The sequence below is a fragment of the Varroa destructor genome, unplaced genomic scaffold (genome assembly GCF_002443255.2).
Source record: "Varroa destructor unplaced genomic scaffold, Vdes_3.0 BEIS01000001.1, whole genome shotgun sequence".
NCBI classification, from domain to species: Eukaryota; Metazoa; Arthropoda; class Arachnida; order Mesostigmata; family Varroidae; genus Varroa; species Varroa destructor.
Window position 1 is genome coordinate 11,239,516 of NW_019211454.1, and position 19,684 is coordinate 11,259,199.

General features: G+C 39.4%; 1 protein-coding gene and 1 long non-coding RNA gene across 2 annotated transcripts in view; both read right to left on the bottom strand.

Moving 5' to 3' along the window:
• LOC111254531 (cholecystokinin receptor-like) overlaps positions 1-19,684 on the bottom strand; it is a 68,820-nt gene that overhangs the window by 4,197 nt on the left and 44,939 nt on the right. The window lies entirely within an intron of this gene.
• On the bottom strand, positions 336-12,426 carry LOC147758255 (uncharacterized). Its single transcript, XR_015318710.1, has 3 exons — positions 12,158-12,426; positions 1,363-1,431; positions 336-394 (listed from the first exon to the last, which is right to left on the bottom strand). It is a non-coding gene; the product is annotated as an uncharacterized LOC147758255 (long non-coding RNA).

Sequence of the window (19,684 nt, forward strand, 5' to 3'; positions counted from 1 at the left end):
TAAGAATGAGCCATGAGATTTCAAATCGTTTTCGCCTGATGTCTGCCAATAATGCCGCCTCTTTCCATACAGCCTCTGAGGACATCCTATCAGTTGCCAGGCGTCAACACGTAAACTGCCACTTTATGTATACTTTACGCCCCAGCTGTTTCCTCAGATGTTTATCAACCCATTTGATACATGCGCACCTGGTAGTAGTTGCGAGCCGTTACAACATAAAAAACATTAACGATTAAGCAAGGTCTCCTTAAAATAGATATGATGGGATTATAGATATTCTAAGCGCACCGCTTGTAGGCCTTATGCGCGGCCTATATATAAATAATTGGAACAGTTCACGCATCCTTACGTGCTTCACGTCTTATGTCCGTCCGTCTGTCGCCGTGCTTGTGCTCTGGAAGAAACCATTCAAGACGTTCACTACGACAATACTAAGCCATCTCTGTCAACTGTGAAGTTATAAATTGCAAAAAAAACACAAACCATACACTAACCGTGTTCAAAAATGACAATTAGAGTGACAATGATGTATCTTGACATTCTGGTCAGGCCCTGCCTACGGGGACCTTTAAAAAAAGACGGCCAATGGAGAACTTTTGAATTGATCGCAAGAAAAAATGCAGTCATGTGACTATCACAAATTTATGAGTTTACAGGCACAGCTGTCCAGTAAGCTAAGTGAAGAGCACAGGGAAACAAACACGATCTCACAAGAAAGGCGGAATAATAACAACAGGTTTTTATACGAAAGGCTTTGTTTCTGTGTCAACCTGAAAGACGAAAAGAACGAGGACCGAGTAGGCCAAACTTGAACCAGATCTCCATCCTAAAAACAGGACGATTTGTACTTGAAATGGCCTCATACATTAGGAAATGCTATAGACGAATAAGAAGATCAACAAAGGTACGTGTGGCCTAGTCGTTTCAAATGAACAAAACTATCTGATCGATGAGATCCCACAGGTAGAGCGGACTCATATTTCACGTCAATATCAGATCATCGGCAAGAATCGTTAAAAATGCTCTAGTGGGAGGTCTTTTCCAGCCAATGTGAGTATATGTTCCTTCCACCTATGATCCCACCCATCATCATCATCTTTTCTGATCCCTGGCAAATGAGGTTCATATCCGATCATTTGATTATGAAAGAATTGGCTGGACGTATTCTTCAGCACCAGATATGAACATTTCTAACTGGATGTAGTAAATAATTAACTAAGAAGTGGAACAGGGTCGTAGAGAGCACTGATGAATATGCATATTAGATCAATTTGTTGCTAGAATTAAAGCAAATTTTGGCGTTTTTTTGTTAGAGGAAAATCTGTATTGTTGAAGTTTCAGTCTAACATAGGGCTTGTTTACCTTTGTTAGCAGTTCTGCCTTGCGGCAACCCATCTACCAAATGGCAGACAGTTCCTTCAAGGCCCGCGTCTGAAAACAGCCACATACTGCTATTAATGTTAGTGCTTTTTCAGAAATCACAATTTTCGGCGTTTTAGCCGAGGCTGTAACGATCTCAAGACGTTCTGTGGTCTCGTAAATTTCTCACGGACAGTGGGATGACACTCGTTGGCAACCATATCCCGAAGCCAACATCTTCGCCATAGACACCATCTTCGTGCGCACCTTCGTCGCCTCTATCTGTTGGTTCGTAGGTAAACATATATACATATGTTTAATAATGCATGACGAAGCTGTGGCAGTATAATTTAGCAACCTGGCAACCTCAGATGACAATTAGCGTTGACCAGCGAGACAGTCTACTAGCGCTAACAAAAATTAGAGGTAAGCAAAATGTGCGACTTTAACATGGGTGGCATCTTATGGGCAAGTAGCAAGATTTCAACCATCAGGTTTTTCGTTGATTACAGCTTTTTGGGCATCATTCCTAGATTTCGTAGCTCGCCAAAGGCTTGCTATCGATAGTTTACCATTTTCCGAATAAATTACATAACAAAGAGAAATAGCATAAGCTCAAAACAGTTTCCGTGACTGTATAAGATGATAGTTTTTTGAAGCAATCAAGTACCCTAACATGAATCACAAAGTCAAGTAAATCTCTCATAAGCTCTCCCATAAGCCACCCGGGTCCACGCTGAACACTCCAGTCGAAGAATCGACTCTTCATTTGCATAACGTTATCTTCCGCTATCGCCTCTGTGTACCTGTGCAACATCCCTAGCTGCCACGATGCGCAATGTGCATATTTTCCTCCAAATACATAAAAAATCTCGGTCTTCACTTATTTCTATACTGTAGCTTCTTTTTTTTTCTTGACAATAAATGTATGCATATATAGATAAATTATCAGTGGAATAGCTTGCACGCTGGAGATTGTTTCACATGGCACGGGCATCATTTTCAAACCTGGGACACTCATGCTATATGCCATAGAATTAACCTTGAACCCGAGATAATGGCAAAGAAATATATTCGTCCGCGAGTGAAATTCCTCGATGCAAAACGTGGGCTTAGATATGCAAAAGCTTTTGAGATAATGGCATAAATTCCTACGTTTTCCTACTATTCTGAAAAAGGATACGACATTCTCATGTGCCACATTCTATTAGGCACGACCTTAATGACTGCGACCGCCTCGAAGCGTACGCTCACATTGCCTCGTTGCAAAACAAAAATCACGCTTGCGGGAATTTTACATAATATATAAAATAGTAACAGTAAATACAATAGGCAGCAAGCGACGTCCTAACATTACTATCACTGATAAACCTATAGAATTCAAAAAGTAGCATGATCAATATATTGTTTCAAAGTGTCTTCCCACGTTTCCGACATTAGTTGAATTTCGATCCAACATGTCCGATAAATAATCAGTTTACAAATAGTATTCCATGAACATAATTATTAGCCCTTTGGGGCCAGAAGTTGCGCCGTAACGCAATTACGGCAAAATCAAAACGTGCTGATATTCACTTTACTGCAGAAGATCCAGAAGGTCCAACCGAGTGAATGGCCATAAGGACAGGAAGTTGGTCTACTGTATATCTTATTATATTCGTTTTTTCTTTCGTAGAGCTTCGCATTGCCAATCCAGTTAATGGACTAATTGCTACGTGTTGCTTAGATACGAGGCGTACCCAGTCCCACGAGGCCGGTAATCAATACGAACTTAAATGACGCCTCTTTCGCCCGCCACAGTCCGCTTCTTCGCCCCCTTCGCTGGGTGGACCGTAATGTAATATTATTGACTGTAATCAATGACAAAACTAGCTTTAAAGAGCAATTATTTTAATAGGGTATAGCCTAGAACAGATTAGTCGGACCAATCGCCGGTGTTACAACTTCTGTGTCTGTGACTCTACTGTCGGCCGAGTCCTGGAAACGATCCTATATCGACTGCGAGGCTCTGATAGCAGGTTACAGTTATTTCCTCTACAGGCAGTGATAAGTAATAACCGTAGCAGCTAACCACGGCATTCCCTCTCATTTTTTTCAATCGGCACCGTTGGTTAATATGCTCGTTAAGCGCGAGCTATACTTTCTCCACTAGCTATGCCTTGTTTCTGTCCTTTAATTGATGAAAGGATAGAAACAGGGCACTCCACCCAAAAATCGGCCTGTGCATAGCTGCCTATGTTCGGTTTCCCGGTAAGAACGATAAGTGTAATTGCTCATATCATCATGGTTAAAAAACAAAACCAAGTTAAGTTGATAAGCTTCTTCCTCCGCGACTTTTCGTTCAATGGCAAAACTCGGGTGTCTATTCCGTAGCGTGATATTTGACTTCTTCCCAGTGTGGTCAAGGTGCGGTCACACTCGAAACAGCGAGACTGAAAAAGAGTGATCCCTTCGTTCTAAATTTGAAAAAACCGCCGTCGAAAACCGCGCATGAATTCATAAAGCCAAGCATACGCCTACCCGTTGCTGTTCTGTCATCGGGACTGGCGATTGGGGAGCGATGACAATAGATCACAGGGTCCTTTGCCCTATTTGCCGACATAATTGCAATTACGGCAAGTCCTATATTATATTAGTGCATTTGCAACCTTCGAAGAATCAGTGTATGGAGCGAAAATAAGGACACAGGGCAGGAAGGGTGTTGCCATGGAGCGCTGGCCATGGATTGCTGCACAGCTAATTGCCTTCGTTTATGTCCTCTAACATTACGCTAGTTGAATCTACAGAGGGAAAGGGATTCATGCAGCCCGCTGTCGCAGGACATCCACCCAGGACTGTCGGTATTATTACCCTATATCTGACATTGTCTTCCGACGGTGGATATCTTGAAAGAGAACACGATCTTATAAATTCATTTCAGCGCACCGATGAAACTTTTAATAACAGTAATTATTTCATGCGATATTCTCTAGTCACGTACGTGGGTGACAGTGAGCAACATATAACACAATAATTTAATGTCACAAGAAGAAGAAGAAGGTGGCATTTTATATTCAATGAAAAATCGTACGAACTTTCTTTTTTAATCTAATCACAATAAAACAAACGTCACCAAGGTTACGTAATAGTGGATTTTCCCGGCTGTGTTATTTCGTGTAATACGAAAACACTGACTAAATCATAAAACCGATCAGGCAATAAGATTCAACATCGTAATGCGTAACTTGTACACTTTTTGGCCAAAGCGAACAAAGCCCCCCCCCCCCCCCCAAAAACCCTACCTGCAACCCAACAAATATAGCTTTACAAACACGTTGCGGTTGAACCCTATGCTGCTAGCCCTATCTATGAGACGATGTATATATTTGATTCTATTGCAAGTCATATATATGCGAAACTAATCGAATGGCCACAAAATACTCCTTGCTAAATTACTCATCGTTACAATTTCGTTGTAAAAGTGGTATTGTAAAAGCCAGAAAGGATATTCCTAGCTTTACATGCGGCACCGTCGTGAAGTATTCCATCAAACCGCTGGGGCTCAACATTAAACAAATCATGCGTACGCCTGGATTCGAACCTAAAGCATCACATGAGATGTCCTAAAGTTTAACACGCTACATCGTATCGCCAAACATTGATTTGCCAAGTAGCCGTTTCTTTCATCTAAGTAGCAAAATTCGTCATAGAATTCCGTGGCGCTAGTAATAACCCCCAGTCTAAATGGATTCTCAGTCTCCACCTAATGAGCATCTATAGAGAAAGAGAGAGACCAAGAAGGGCAGAGAAAGTGTAGATGTCGTTATGATACCGTTGTTGTTGCTTAATTATCACAAAAAGCCGATAGCAAATAAAGTCATCGTATCCGTCAGGCGACAGAATGCAATATATAAAACATCATAGAAACATCAGTACTGGCAGTACCAATAATGAATACAGAAAGGGCAGGTCTGAAAATCTTCTGGCGTGATCGAAGAATTAATACTATTATAGTCCCCTGTCTCTCTCTTTTTTTGATATATGTATGTATATACTGATATGATTATACATGTATGTATACAATCGTATCAATATTTGATAGTTATGTTAACGACCATCATTCCTTGTGGAAATAAGCTAGTACGCACGCTAGTATTTAGAACAGATCCTTGTTCAAGCAACTTTAGGAATATAAGCCCTCTTATCGGCCTGTTTAATCCGATCCATCATCTTGCAAGCACCAAAAGAAAGACTGCAACTACATGGATTGGAGCAAAAAGCTTGACGTGAAGGCGATAGGATTTACTATTTGTTTTTAACAGTTCAAGCTTTATTTTTGTCCAAATATTTTCGATGGTGACGACGAGTAACTTAACAATATAGGTTAGCTAAACGTTGGCTACCACTTTTGCCTGTCGCTACTTATGTAACTGCGCAGACGATCTTGTTAGAGAATGTAGTCTGGGGTGTCCCGTAGACAATAATGCAACACAAACGAGCTTTTCCGTAGGAGGTTATGCAATAGATTTTCTATTGTGAGACGCTACCAACATCGCCAGAACGCTTTTCGGCTTTACCCAGTTATATTACTTGGCAATAGGCGATTACGCTATTTAAATCAACCCGTATACGCAAGAATAGAGATAATGGTTAGGATATGTCTATTGGCTCTATATGACGCAAAGGTTTGAAAAATACCACAGATTCTAACAGAACTCATTGTGAATATTTCAGTATTTAAATGAACTTGAGGGAAATGTAGAATTCCTTCGGAAGTTGATAAAAGTTATCTACTAAAGATTAACTAATCTTAGAGTAAAAAGTGTGCCCTATTTTCGCGTGCACGTACACCGTATTAAACATGTTGTACCGTGTTGTGTTGACATATTAGTACGCTGGTGACTGAGAACTGCATATGTAGCGCTATACCTACTTGATTATCTAGAACTTTTCATTTTAGTATCAACTGTTCTAATGTCTATAGTACAGGCTCAAAAAAAAAAAGTTTCGACAACCTTTGGAGCAACTTGCCAGGAAGACCTTAACATATTAGTTCTTACAACTTAAAATCTTGGCCTGTCAGTAAAACCAGCTAAAATTTAATTAGAGTTCAATGTGACCATACAGATACGTCTGGAAAAAAATTTACCACGAAGCAATGTCAAGCGTCAAAAGACCAAGCAACGATTTACTTATAGCACAAGTCTGAAAAAATGAACCGTGTACATCTGTCGTTCTGCCAACTGAAGATATGTACCTATTTAACTAACAATATTGAAATGATTTTTTTTATTGTACATACGCTGTGGCTAACTTCCTCGTGCATATTTGGTGATCGTATTTTTTTTTCTACAGTCGATGTCTTTTCTAGGATAAAAGCAACTTAATTACATTCACATGTGGACGTTCACAGTGGAAGCAGGGTAGGCTGCCGACACGAAGCCCAATGCTGTGTTTTTATGGCAATGGCAAGAGGTTGAAGGCAAGATTCCAAGGCAAGAAAGTTGTTCAGCGTAGTACACTCCTTCAAGCTCTATGGTATATAGATCAAGGCAGAACACTGACCTGACCGCAAACCAGCTAATATGAGGCCGTATTGTCGAGCTCGGCCGCGTGGTATACATTTTTTTTCGAGAATGAGAAAGCTCTGCAAACAATCCGAGTAGATCCCTAGTACAATGAACGCGTTCTTCTATTACTGTCGATCCAGTTTGGCCACAGATCTCAGCCAATCTCATTATTTCTGTTTGTTAGTAAATCTTTAGCCAACGTTCTTTCCGGCAGCCCAACCATAGTAAGTTTGGCGACGGGTAATTACATTGCCTCGTTGGATTACGCGAATGTGCTGAAGCGTTCTACAACGAGCAGTGTTCGCATCGTAAACATATGAGCATATTACGTTAAGATCTTTCTCCTCAGATACTTTGATCTGAAGTCAAACAGATGTGCGATAAAGTTTTCCCACTATGCAGTTGCTTTCGGCGAGAACATTTGAATATTCTATAGGTGACACGATAGAGGGCAAATATATGCACAGCGTAAATATCAGTATCGACGAACTATGCGTCATTGAGGTTTTTCAGATATTTCTCAAACTTGAGAATAGTAGGTAACGTCTGTTTTCTCTATACAGAATATTGAATAACTCCTGTATGTATCTAAAGAGAATTCTCCATTTTTAACACAATACTAGAACGACGAAAAGGGGCACCCCTCAAATTTTTTCAGTCTGAATCATGCATAAGGTTGTAGAAAAAAAAAGATTCAGAACTGCTTAGGGGAAGATTAATAGGATGGGTTTGCGGTTACCATCTGGCAACATCTGACCTTATCGTGCGATGCCATACACATATGTGCATATTGTTTTCGACTTGAAGGATAGGTGTTGGGATCAGGTCGAATAGTAGGGTCTCGTGAGACTTAGGGATACGCCCACGTTCAGAGAGGTGATAGCAGGTGCCATAGCTAGAATCAAAATATGCATAGAGCTAGACACAGAGATGAAAAAACGAAATCATCCCTAAGCTTCTTATGCCGAAAAGGGGTCTTTGGTCGTTTAGTTACATATTTGACTGAGAACGGGATATGACATTGACATTTTTTAGTCAATTTTAATCTTTTTGTCGTAAACGGTTGTCTAGTCCATGGACTACTCATGGTTTATAAGCACGCATGGAAATCGTGCACGCTAGAAGAGCCGTTGTATACAGTGTCAGCCCTGAAACATAATACTGGCACACATCTAATTTTCACTTCCAAAATGTTCAATAGATTAAACATTTAACGGCGCAGTAAACTCCAAGATACCCGACCCAACCTTGTACAGTTACATATAACTTCCACTATGGTATCTAGTAGCTCCATGTTTCAAGTGGCATCTTTGAATTAGGAAATCAAAGTTTAATGTCAAACTGTCTCTAGTAGAACGTGCTGGCGAAGTTAAGGTCCAATTTACGTTAAAGCTGTATTTTTCACCCTAAAATTAGATGTCAAGATTACTTAGGTCAGGTAGACCGTTTGTCAATACTACGCTTACACAGAAACCTGTGCTCACAATTAAAACAATAATAAGCAAGAGCGGCCATTTGGTCGGACGCAACTGTAAAGTGACGCCAACAAGGAATAACGCGATGCGAACGCGGTTCTTCGTGGTAGACTTTGTGCATTTAGAATCTACTTAAATATAAGACCAATAGAGTGGGCACACTTGGCGTTCTTCATTGCAGTTATTCTTTATAGCATATAATTTTTAGCCTTTTAGCCCTTTCGCCTCTCAAGAAAGTGATAGGGCTCATGTTTACATGCGGGTATACCTGAACAAACGAAATTTCTGCCTGTAAAAGACCGATAACTTGGCAGTTAATTACGAAGGGGCTTTACTCTACTACCTCATAACTATTAATATGACGACATAGCACGCTAAGTTGACGATAATAACTGCTCTACTCTTATCCTGTCGTACGCTTTGATTTGAGAAATGCCGTCAGGTAGACGCCAATCGCTGGAAGGCGATCATTTTAGATTTTATCACAGTTTTTCTCCTTGAAGATCTGACGTGGTCACTCTACACATCAGTTTCCTCGCGCGATATTTGTCTATAACCTAGTCGTATGGATTTAATAATGAGGTAATAGAATTAAACTTAAGACACGCGTATTAGAATAACTCTTTTTAGATAAGACGGTCGTTCAAGCGGTTCTGAACGTTTGGCTCGTTAAAATCGTGAAGCTATCGTATATTTCCGAATGGCAGTTATAATTAGAAAGGGCGGCAAGATCCAGAAATATAACACGAAAACAATAGACGCAACGGTTTCTGGATCATATTTGGCATAATACAGTGTTGCGTAAAATAAGTAATACGAATAGGAAAACAATCTAGCTAACGTTTCTCTTAATTAATTTTTGAATATTAACTTAGTGATAACTTCAGCTGGCAAAATAAGAGTTGCTCATAGCTTGTTACATTAGATCATAGACAAACCCCCCACCCATAATCATGACCCTAAAGCAGAATTATATATATATATATACCAACTGAACAACATTAATAACAACAATAATAATACTAATATAATAATAATAATAATAGTAGCAATAATTACAATGGTAGCGTTCAGAAAAGGTATTTATATTTGGCATAGAGGCAAAGGGGGCATTAAAGGTCATTTGTATGGCCCGATTGCATTCTCAGTATTATTTGGTTCAACAAGTAATGTAAACTCCATGTCGCTTCCACAGCACCTTTTTTTGTGTTCACACTGATTTTATGTGGACCAGGGCTTGTTTTAGGTGGCTGTCTCGTGTGCGATACCGATGCCAAACTGATGTGCATACCTCGGCTAGATCGTATAGGAAGTTTTTTTTTTATCACTCATTGTTTTTAAAATGAGCGACAGATGTTTTTCACTGTTAACCCTAAAAATGCTCAGCTTACTTTGCTTGACCGTTTAAACGCGTACGGTGCTCCTATTGCGTAGTTTGTATCGCCTGTGTGTTAAAGGTATTTTGTACGCTTGAACTGCAACGATTTGCTACGTACTTCTTAGCTTAATATTTTAACAGTGAGACAACAAAAGCAGTTCTACGGTTTTTAATCGCAATTGCCACCCCTTTATGCAGCAGTAATATATCCTGAATAGCACGAGCTCCGTTTCGGCAATATTACATATGGAGTGTAAATGATGATCAAGTTTTTACTCTTCTAACTTGGATGATAACCCAAGCTTACTTCCTGCCACTAGAAAGGTCAACGGAGCATCCGCAAACGAAAATCTTAAAACTGTCCTGAAATACCTCAGACACTGCGTTTTTGTCTCTTAGCAGCGTTTTTGCTAAATTCGTATGTTAACCAACCATAGTGACCACGTTTCATGGCAGCACGATGAAGAAGACAGTGAGTAGTTTTCTTTTAACATTGATTAGAGCGTTATGAATAATACGCTTGCGTGACACTTAGGTAATAATGAAAAGGATTGATAAAACTATCAGTTATGTGAACCAGCTCAATCAATGGTTTGAATGTTGAGTTTCTCACTTTACTTAGATATAACACCATGTGATCACCCGTAGTGCTATTTTTTTTTATAATAACAAAGCCCAATTTTTTTTAATTGTGACATAATTTTTAGTCTACCGCTGGAAGTAAGTATTAACGTCTACAAAAATACAGATGTCGTACAAAGTATGTCGAAAAAACTTGGCCCAAATTCACAACAATTAGCTTGCGACAAGTCGTCATTGTTAAAACCGGCGCTTTTGGCGGTAAAATTTAAAATCATTTCTGATTTATACACATAGCTATATGGCTAGGCACGCCGCAGCTGTAAAATGAAAAAAAAACTTAGGCTAAATAGGATAACGTTATGATCAACAAGTAGTTCCCAGGTGCCATGTAAACTACTTAGTGCCGCGTTCCCGACAATAGCTGTCTGTGTCCCACCGGCGCCTAACTGCAATGAGCCACATGCGGGCCTACTGCTCCCCACGAAGCTTTGTCCGTCTCTACGTAGGCAGAAGTAATCGATAAAAAAAATCTTTTCTGTTTCGTTATCACTGCTGAGTAGCCGTATTGTGCGTCTTACATAAAGGGGCGCCAAAACGACGCATCGTTCATTAGTGAACATCAGGCCAAGTCAGCGTCTTTCTATGTAATCCTGTAAGCGTAAGTGCGGCATGTAACCCTAATGGAAACTAAAATATCCCTTTTTTATGGGGTCACGATGTTTTGTTGGCACAAGGTATTGCAATCTCGCTAGACGAAACGACAATGTAGCCAGAACGAGTACGGTAGGCTATAAACTCGATAACTGATACGGAATGGTTAGATAAAAGAACACGTACACTGGACACCAACAAGGTAACAAAAAGGGGTAAGACAACCAGCCACGTACTATAGTAACATAGTGCTAGCTACGATATTCCCTCGTTTGGCTCTTTCTTTAATGTTCAATACGGTGACGCCTGGCTATGCAAAGAAAGGAAGACGAGTGAACTAGGAAAAATAACGAGCACCCGACAGATACGTTTATCAATGTCGTAATGTTTATTAATGTCGTAAAACGAGATTAAATTCAGAGATAGTAGTCCTAATAACAACGCGGAAGACGCTACTTAGGTTTGATCTAGACAAATGGAAAGATCCTAGAAGGGAAAATATGCATATATATGACTAGAAAAATGCATCATTTAGATCCCTAGCATTTTAATCCCTAGGAATGTTGTCTAGTAACGCGGGAGGGAAGGCAACATGTTTAAAATAGAAAATTACGGATTGCATGAATTATATAATAAACATAAAATGTATACTCATCACAAAATGTGTAGCGAAACGCATACGTAAAAACATAAGAAGACACCTAAAGCAGGGGGCATCAGAATCGTAGTTGTCGAAAACTAGTATACGACCGCGACAACGTTTCTCCTTCACAAATTCGACATTAACTCTCTGAGCAATCTAAGCGGCTACGGAATACACTAAATCGCCTATTGTCACGTTTTATGACGGTAGTCAATAACTATTCACACTACAGTAATGTCTGATACAGAAAGGCGTGCGTTGTCAAGAAACAAATTAACCTACATAATTAAAGTGTTCCGGAGTAAAACGATCGAACTAAATCTGTTATGAACCTTTTGGGTTGTAAAAGAGAAGCAACTGTAGGCAACTGTCTGCTTTCAACCGTTCTGATCTCTTAATTTCCACGCACCTGCCCACCTGGCCTGTCGTATAAGATGGTAAAGAAGAAGCGTGGAGCACTAGCTTTTTGGAATGAAAGGGCGCTTGTTCGCCCCAATAACAGATAACCAAGAAAACTCACGGACGGAACGATCGTCTTCGTTTCCAATCCCGGCCGAACAGGTCTCTAGAGGCTTCATCACAAACAGGACTGGGATCATTTCCCGTTCGTTGGAACTTGCTAAAGATCTCCAAGAACATCCACTACCCTATCTGTCTTGTGCAACTCACTGTAAATATAGTGAAGGATGAAGTGTTCTTTGTTCTTTTTTTTTAGCTAAAGAGATGTCGACATTTCACAATCGTGGATTGAGAGAAGACATGCGTGTTGCACGTCTATATCGTGACTCCTTTCGCCATTTCCAGTAACTTTATAATACAACTGCTGTATTTAAAGAAACTCGTTGATTCGTCATTCTTCACTGCGAATAAGCTACTTGATAAAAAAACAAGAGGCTGGCTATGTTCTATTTAGTGTACTTTATATTTACGTAGTTAGTGACGTATATGCATCTAAAGCTACAATGCTGAAAGGTTTAAGCCTTTTGAGAGAAATAAAGGTGGTACTCTTGAGCACCGGTATAAATCTTCTTGTCGGGCTAAACACCAAAGTAATTGAATGATGCGAAATCGTTGATTTCATTTATATAAAGTAAATTGGAGTTCAGTAGCTTGTAGGCGACTACAACGCGGGCTGGCCCTGAACTATCTGTTCGAGGCTCTCAAAAATAATGGGTCTACAGTTAGGCCATTTTGCCAGGCGGCAGCCATCAATCCTATACCTTCACGTTCAAGTTTATTAGCTCTGCCAAAATTCTTGAAAATGCTATGCCAGTCAATTCGGCATAATGATTGACACTTTTTTTTTTTTATCTAACTCGGTGCAAATATAGTCTATCATTTCATTATTTCCCAAAAAATTGGCGATAATGTATTTTTTTAGTTAGTTTTTTTGTTTTTTTTTTTTGTTATACCCAATGCCGTGTTAAGTGTTAGGATTGCTTTCCTCATGATTTATTATTAAAAAATAGTAGCCGACATTATCTATGCCATTTTCTGACGGTTCTCCATTTTATACATTGCGGAATGCACAGAAAGTGATGCCGTCTATATAATTATTATTATTATTTAGACTTAAGATAGAAATACTCTGATAACTTACAACTTTAAGCCTATGTATTTCTTGTCATGTCTTAGCTATTTTTTGACGATCCCTTAACAAAAAATAAATCTGAATTGCAGATAGATATCGAGCACAGCAGAAATGCTATAAAGTACCGAACCGGTCTACGTATCGTCGTTAGGAAAAGCAAAGTTCAAGCTCTCTATAAACTTTGAGCGTATTTAAATACTATGATCTGTTTACTCTGAAGCATTGAAAAACGCTCCCAGAGGTCCAACAGGAACGTGCATACTTATTATTCAGGCGCGCCATATTCTCCAGAAATAAAAAATAACCCGGCGGTAAGTTACTTGTACTTTGGCAATCAAAGTGCTAGAAATCATTTCAGCAGAGGCCAAGCAATAAATCCGGTGGGTAGTTTAATTTTAAGAGGTCGGACGTAGAAGCTAACTGACTTTGCATCGAAAAATGACCTGCCATCAGACGTACTACCGGTAGATTAAGACGATTGTGGTTTTTCGGTCTTGTGCTTTTGTTTCTGTGCTTTTTAGGGCCTCTTAGCCCTGATTCAAATTTTTTAGTAAGGGCAGATAATAAATGCAGAGGTGCTCACTCTTTATATCGAGTTTATTTTGCCGATTCAGCTAACGTCTTGCAAGATAAAACATATATGAACCAAAATGTTCTATAATTCGTTAACTATCGCAATGGCTTACCCTATGCTGCAGTGCTCCAAAAACGGTTAGATACTAAAATTTTCGAACATGAAAAAAGGTATAAGCGTTAACCTATGGGTGATTTAACAATACCTGTATCGATGAACAGTATAATCAAGCTCAAGAAAATTAATTACCACCACCCCTGTTATTTGATTTGAGATTAAATCCGAAAGACTCTGATCCAACTAATCAGATCTAGTAGACTTCATACGCTTAAAAATCGTCGCATGTACACAAATTGTATTTGCCGGGGTCTGTTCGTCGACCTGGACGGCTAGAAGAAATCATAAAAGAGCGCGACGTTTTAATAGGAAAAACCGAATCGGAGCACTCGGATGTACAGCGCAGCATTGAATATTGATGGCGGCACAAAGACGCCGTTTTAATTGCTATCGGTTTGAGAAAATTACGAAGGATAGGTCTTTACGAGACCTTTAAGGAGTCACTGATATCTAACACGGTGGTCGAAAGGAAGAAAGATGAACCGGCCAATTGGTAGCAATAGCAATACACGCAGATTACATAAATGTGTAGCTAACGCAAAAATGATTGTGTTCAGTCTGCTGATATTAGAATGCAATACCAAAATCAATTGATCGAGATATCATCAGTTTGTTGGCGTATTGAAAAGCGAAAGCGATGACAAATAAATGCAATATTTAATAAGAAAAAATACGTATTTATTTAACATAATTGCGTCTGTGAGGTACAAATTACGTGTTTTTGATGAACTACGCTGTTTATTATTTTTTTTAACTATAATTATTTCGACTTATACTTTTACTATAACGTATCTCTTAAGGACATGTTTATGTAACTCTAGAAAAGCATTCGGTCGTAGCATGTGCGTGTTTCCTCACAGAGTGATTGCTTGCGTACGCTTCATCAAGGGGCCATCAGATTCACATTTGCCAACACGAAAGTTTACAAACCTTGGCATGTCAGGTACCTAGAGAGAAGTATGCCGCCCCGATTGGACCTCCCCAACCTAGGGTTACACTTTACTCTTCAATAGAAGCTTGACATTCATACAAATCTATTTTTTTTTTCGTTGTCAATTAAAGGTATACCTTTCGATTCTATACAGACTGATTGACAATCAAAGAAGGTTACCAGGACTCGACCTCCGATATGAACAAATCAGCTCCGTGGCTTAAGAAATTATATTTTTCTATTTATTACAATCAAAATGAGCATCATTATCTGAATTTTTCAACATCGCGCTTTGGCGACGCTTTTAGGCTGTCGTGCAAAGTAATGACTTAAAAACAATCCACAGCAAAAGGCCTTCCAATAGTATAACCATTTCTACTCCGCTTTCGTCGCTACCATTGAATCCTACCGAAGGCAACACCTGGTGTTAAATGTTGCGTGTTGGGTGACAGAACAGCTTGCTAGACGATATATCAACAATGTTCACCGTCGTATTGTTATGGTCGGATTACCTCGTCGCCGCTGTCGCTTAATTCTCTGTTTTCAACAGAAAAAGAGGATGCACTTGGATAAACTTTAAGCCTTGCTGATGTGTTGTTTCTATTCAGACAAATAAAGTCTGCAGAGAACTTTGCGATGTCAGGGTCGCTCATTTCCAGCTACAACTGGTCGCTTTCAGTTCATCTCCCTGTCGGTAATCGCCGTCCATTGTGATATTAAGTCTCTCACTTCATGCTACACGTTCCGTTTAATGGGGAACTGTAAAATAAATGTCACGTCGTTTTATACTGTATTCATATCGATACCGATCGTATACTTTACTAGGAAATTCACAAGTACATGACCGCGTCAATCATTCCTCACGATGTAGGCCTTTCAGGTTTAGAATATATAAAATTAGATGAAATATGTGATCAGTTTAAGCTCTTCCAGCGTCTCGTTCATTTCTGCCTTGGGAACGACTGCAGCTGCTACGGTGGGACACAGAATATACGTAATTACATCATTTTTTTTTCCTTTTCTGATTATTAGTATCGATGAAAAAGGTCTCAACGATTCGCTATTTTTTGGGTTTAGATAGTACGAGAAGCGGAACAAAGTAAGATTTCCCAATCAGTGGCGCCAGTTGTATATTCGTTAAGTGATTTGCCAGATTGCTAATTAGTGCTCAGGTAATTGATCTGATGCATTTTGAACAGCTTTGGGCTTCTTGTACGCCCCACAAACCCATTCTCAAGCGCTTTTCAGGAAAGAAACTCATACACACTAACAGTTAATTCGCACCTTGCCAAAACCCTTCTAATACGATTGATTAGATAATAATAAACCGTCTTAGTTATCGGCTTATTACCTTATTGTTAGTGCATTACTAGTCGAAGCTAGAAGTATAATAAATAGAGATGTTTAACCGGAGAACTCAGTTTTATTTTTTTAAGTTTTTTAAAATCAAATTCTGGTGCAAAAAATTATTTCCATGCAGTAATTGTGATATATCGCACGAATTGTCGTCGAGGAGATTGTATGGCAAGTGATTTTTGTCTTTTGGAACTTGCGCTAATGTTAACATTGGCAGTTTATTCTCTGAGAGCAAATAGTAAATTTTCATTGAAAATCCGTTTGTCAAAAGATGCTGACGATCTCTTTAATAAGGCAATCTATAATGGCTAAAATAGTGATTGTATCCATTCTCGTATTAAGGCAATCAAATTATACATACTATGAGTCGCCTATTCGGCATTCCCGCATTTAAAATTAAGCAATAACCTTAACCTAAATACACTTCAGGTTTTAGAAACATGCTCGTGAACTTGTTATCTCTGATAGACCGTTTCACCAAACTGAGCTCCTCAACTATGTCTGGTGTTACGCACGATAACTAAAAGGCCGACCTTCTCCGACCCGTTGATCCCACACAATTTGGTCAGGTTGGAAAGTCGTTCGGACCCCAGCTCGGCCTAAGGGAATCTAATCATTGTTTTCTACTACTGAAGTACAAACGTGGTGCCGCACCGTGAAGCTAGGTAAGTCCCGTTGATTAATGCCAACGCCGGATTAATATTGACGTGCTGCAGCATCGTTGTCGACATGTCTGAGTCTATCGGCAGCATTCGATAACCCCGCACTGGGTCAGATGGTGGCGAAATGTACCCTTTGGGTTCGATTAATGCCCATAGTACTTAAGTAACATAAGATAACACACTGAACTACCTTCAGTTGTATTATCGCTATTAGATATCCATGTTTGAGCACCTACACGGTCATATAGATAGCGTTGTCGTATCACTGGAAGACTCTGGCATATAACAATAATCATATATTATTATATTAGAGAATAAGATCTTCCCTTGAATGAAGTAACAATCCGCGCACGTCGGTAGGTGTACGTTGTCATTTAACGATTCAAAGGCTGTGATATGTAAATAAAAATAATAAAATAGTACGGCATAAGTAGAGCCGCCTAGACTTGGTTTTGCTTAAGTTAGGTTTTGGAGTTGCTCCCATCAGCATCAATTTGATTTTAAGCTCTAGCTCATGTTTGAACTTGAAGCCTAATTACTCCTAATTCATCCCGATACGACCTGCAACAGCCGTTCTGTAACAATAACAAAATAGTTACTTGGAAATTAATTGGGTTTATTTGGATATAGATCCTCTTAGGGAGTTAATCGAGAAAAAGCTTTAAAATGACTAAGGCTCTAATATGTTACCTTAGCCCAGTGTTCTTAACGGAACGATTACAATCATTTAACGTAGAACACTGATTTCTGTGAGACAATATGTTATATACAGTGTTCCTCGCTTGCGCTGCTGTCAATATTGCTTGTCGATAAAGGTAAAATTTTCAACAAATTTCTTTTATTAGGAAAAACAGTCTCAAGTTAGGCCTCTTTAGATGTAATCTTAAATGCAGCTTAAGTCCAACTGTAAATTATAGCCTACGCTTAGCATCTAATCGCAGTTTGTGCCTATCAGTAAATTGTTGCTCAGACTTGCCATAAAATTATAGGCCAGACTTGTTGGTATTAAACTGTAGCTTAGGCCTACCCCTTGTAGGCTAAATTTAATCTCAACCTCGACCTAACTATAATATAATGTTAGGACGTTAGATTATACACATATCAGTTATTCTTTTTTTGACGTTGGGCGCTCAACAATACGTATACGTGTATACGATCCCGAAGGTTTTGGAATATCTATTACAATACTTTCCACTTGTGCATAGCTTGTAGTGGGAATCTTGTCTTATGATAACGTGCCAGTTTGTTCAATTCTGCACCTTCCAACCATTATTTCGTGTTATGTTATTTTCTAAGTTTTTCCTTATTCAGGTCGACAACATTCAGTTATTGCCATGTATAGTCTAACCGGAACCGCACTCGAAACCTGCTACGGCCGTAGATCGCCAAGTCGTCCGGTTAGAGTATAACTTTCAACTAGGTACTTATTCTCTCCTTGAGCAAGATTGACAACAGAAGTTGGCCCAGATTATCACCTTGGGCCAAGCCTGTCGTTTGAGAAAGAGAGAGAGAGAACGAGGGAGAGGGGGGTTCCGCCACTATGTCTATGCTCATCTTGTTTTCCTGTGGGTTCGCAGGACGAAATATTTGGGTGCAAAGTTGAATGCGACTTCAACGGGACCAAACATAGTCTGTGTATAGAGGTTTCACTGGATCATTAGGTGCCTCGTTTTAGTGTTGGCTGTCACGACCCTGCATGCAATTTTTATCGAACGCCTTTTTCAGAATCCAAGTAGCCTTAAACGATCACTTAGGGTTACCATTTAACTGTAGCCTAGGTCTAGTCCTAAACGTTTCGGTATACAGGTCGTTTACCGGACGCACCGTAAGCAAATTTCAAATCTCTCATTTCAAAGGGACTTCTGTATAACAGCGCTCGAAGAAGCTTAATCTATTTTCAGAAATGTTCGTTACCGTATTTAAAAAGCTAATCCGTCCAACGACAACTTCTACCGCAGCTGCCCAGTAAGCTATTTAGCCAAAAAGGTTCTCGATATTCGATATCGGAAACAAGGGCGAAATCACGGACCGATTTGCCCTTCCATTTACAGACATCATGCATTTACTAATATGCGACCAGCATCGCATAAAAGAAGTTTAAAAGGGAGATGATCAGATATTATATTTATACCTGATCTATTGGGATCATATCTACGAGTTAGGGATCTACTCGACGATGAAAACCTCTAACGCGAAATAAGTTTTCCGAGAGATAATCTTGCATGCTTTCTTTGAGAGCCCCTTTATTGCAATAACCGAAGCATTGTTTTAATACTTGTTCGTTGTTGCCTACCCGATAGACAATGCGCATGGAAGCTCTTTACGCATGGCTCTGCGAGTTTTTCTGTATTTTACATCACGTAGTAGCGGGCGGAAATTCTGATTTCAATATGTATACCTTGATCCAACGTTATCGTTATATGTTTACCTTAAAAGTTTAAAAAGTATTTTGACTAAACCTTGGATTTTTTTATTGCCATGCACAGTTAAAACTTATACAGTTTTGCAGCGGATTAATTTAGCAAATACTTGACTTTAGATAAAAGATCATACTTTGTCTCTGATATTGCGAAATTCAATTTGCTAGCCCGCATCGATGCACAGAAGACGCATCGCAGTATGCCTACTTGATGCACGAATCGGGCATAACCGAAACGTCATACCGTCTGTACGTCTATATTATCTGTATGGTATTTATGCGTACACGAACTATGTGTATAGCGTCATTGATGTTTAACGCCATCAACCGTTACATAGTTAGCTGGTGTCGCCAACGCTTAACGCTGCGCAAGAACTGCTTTTTGCAGAGAATACTT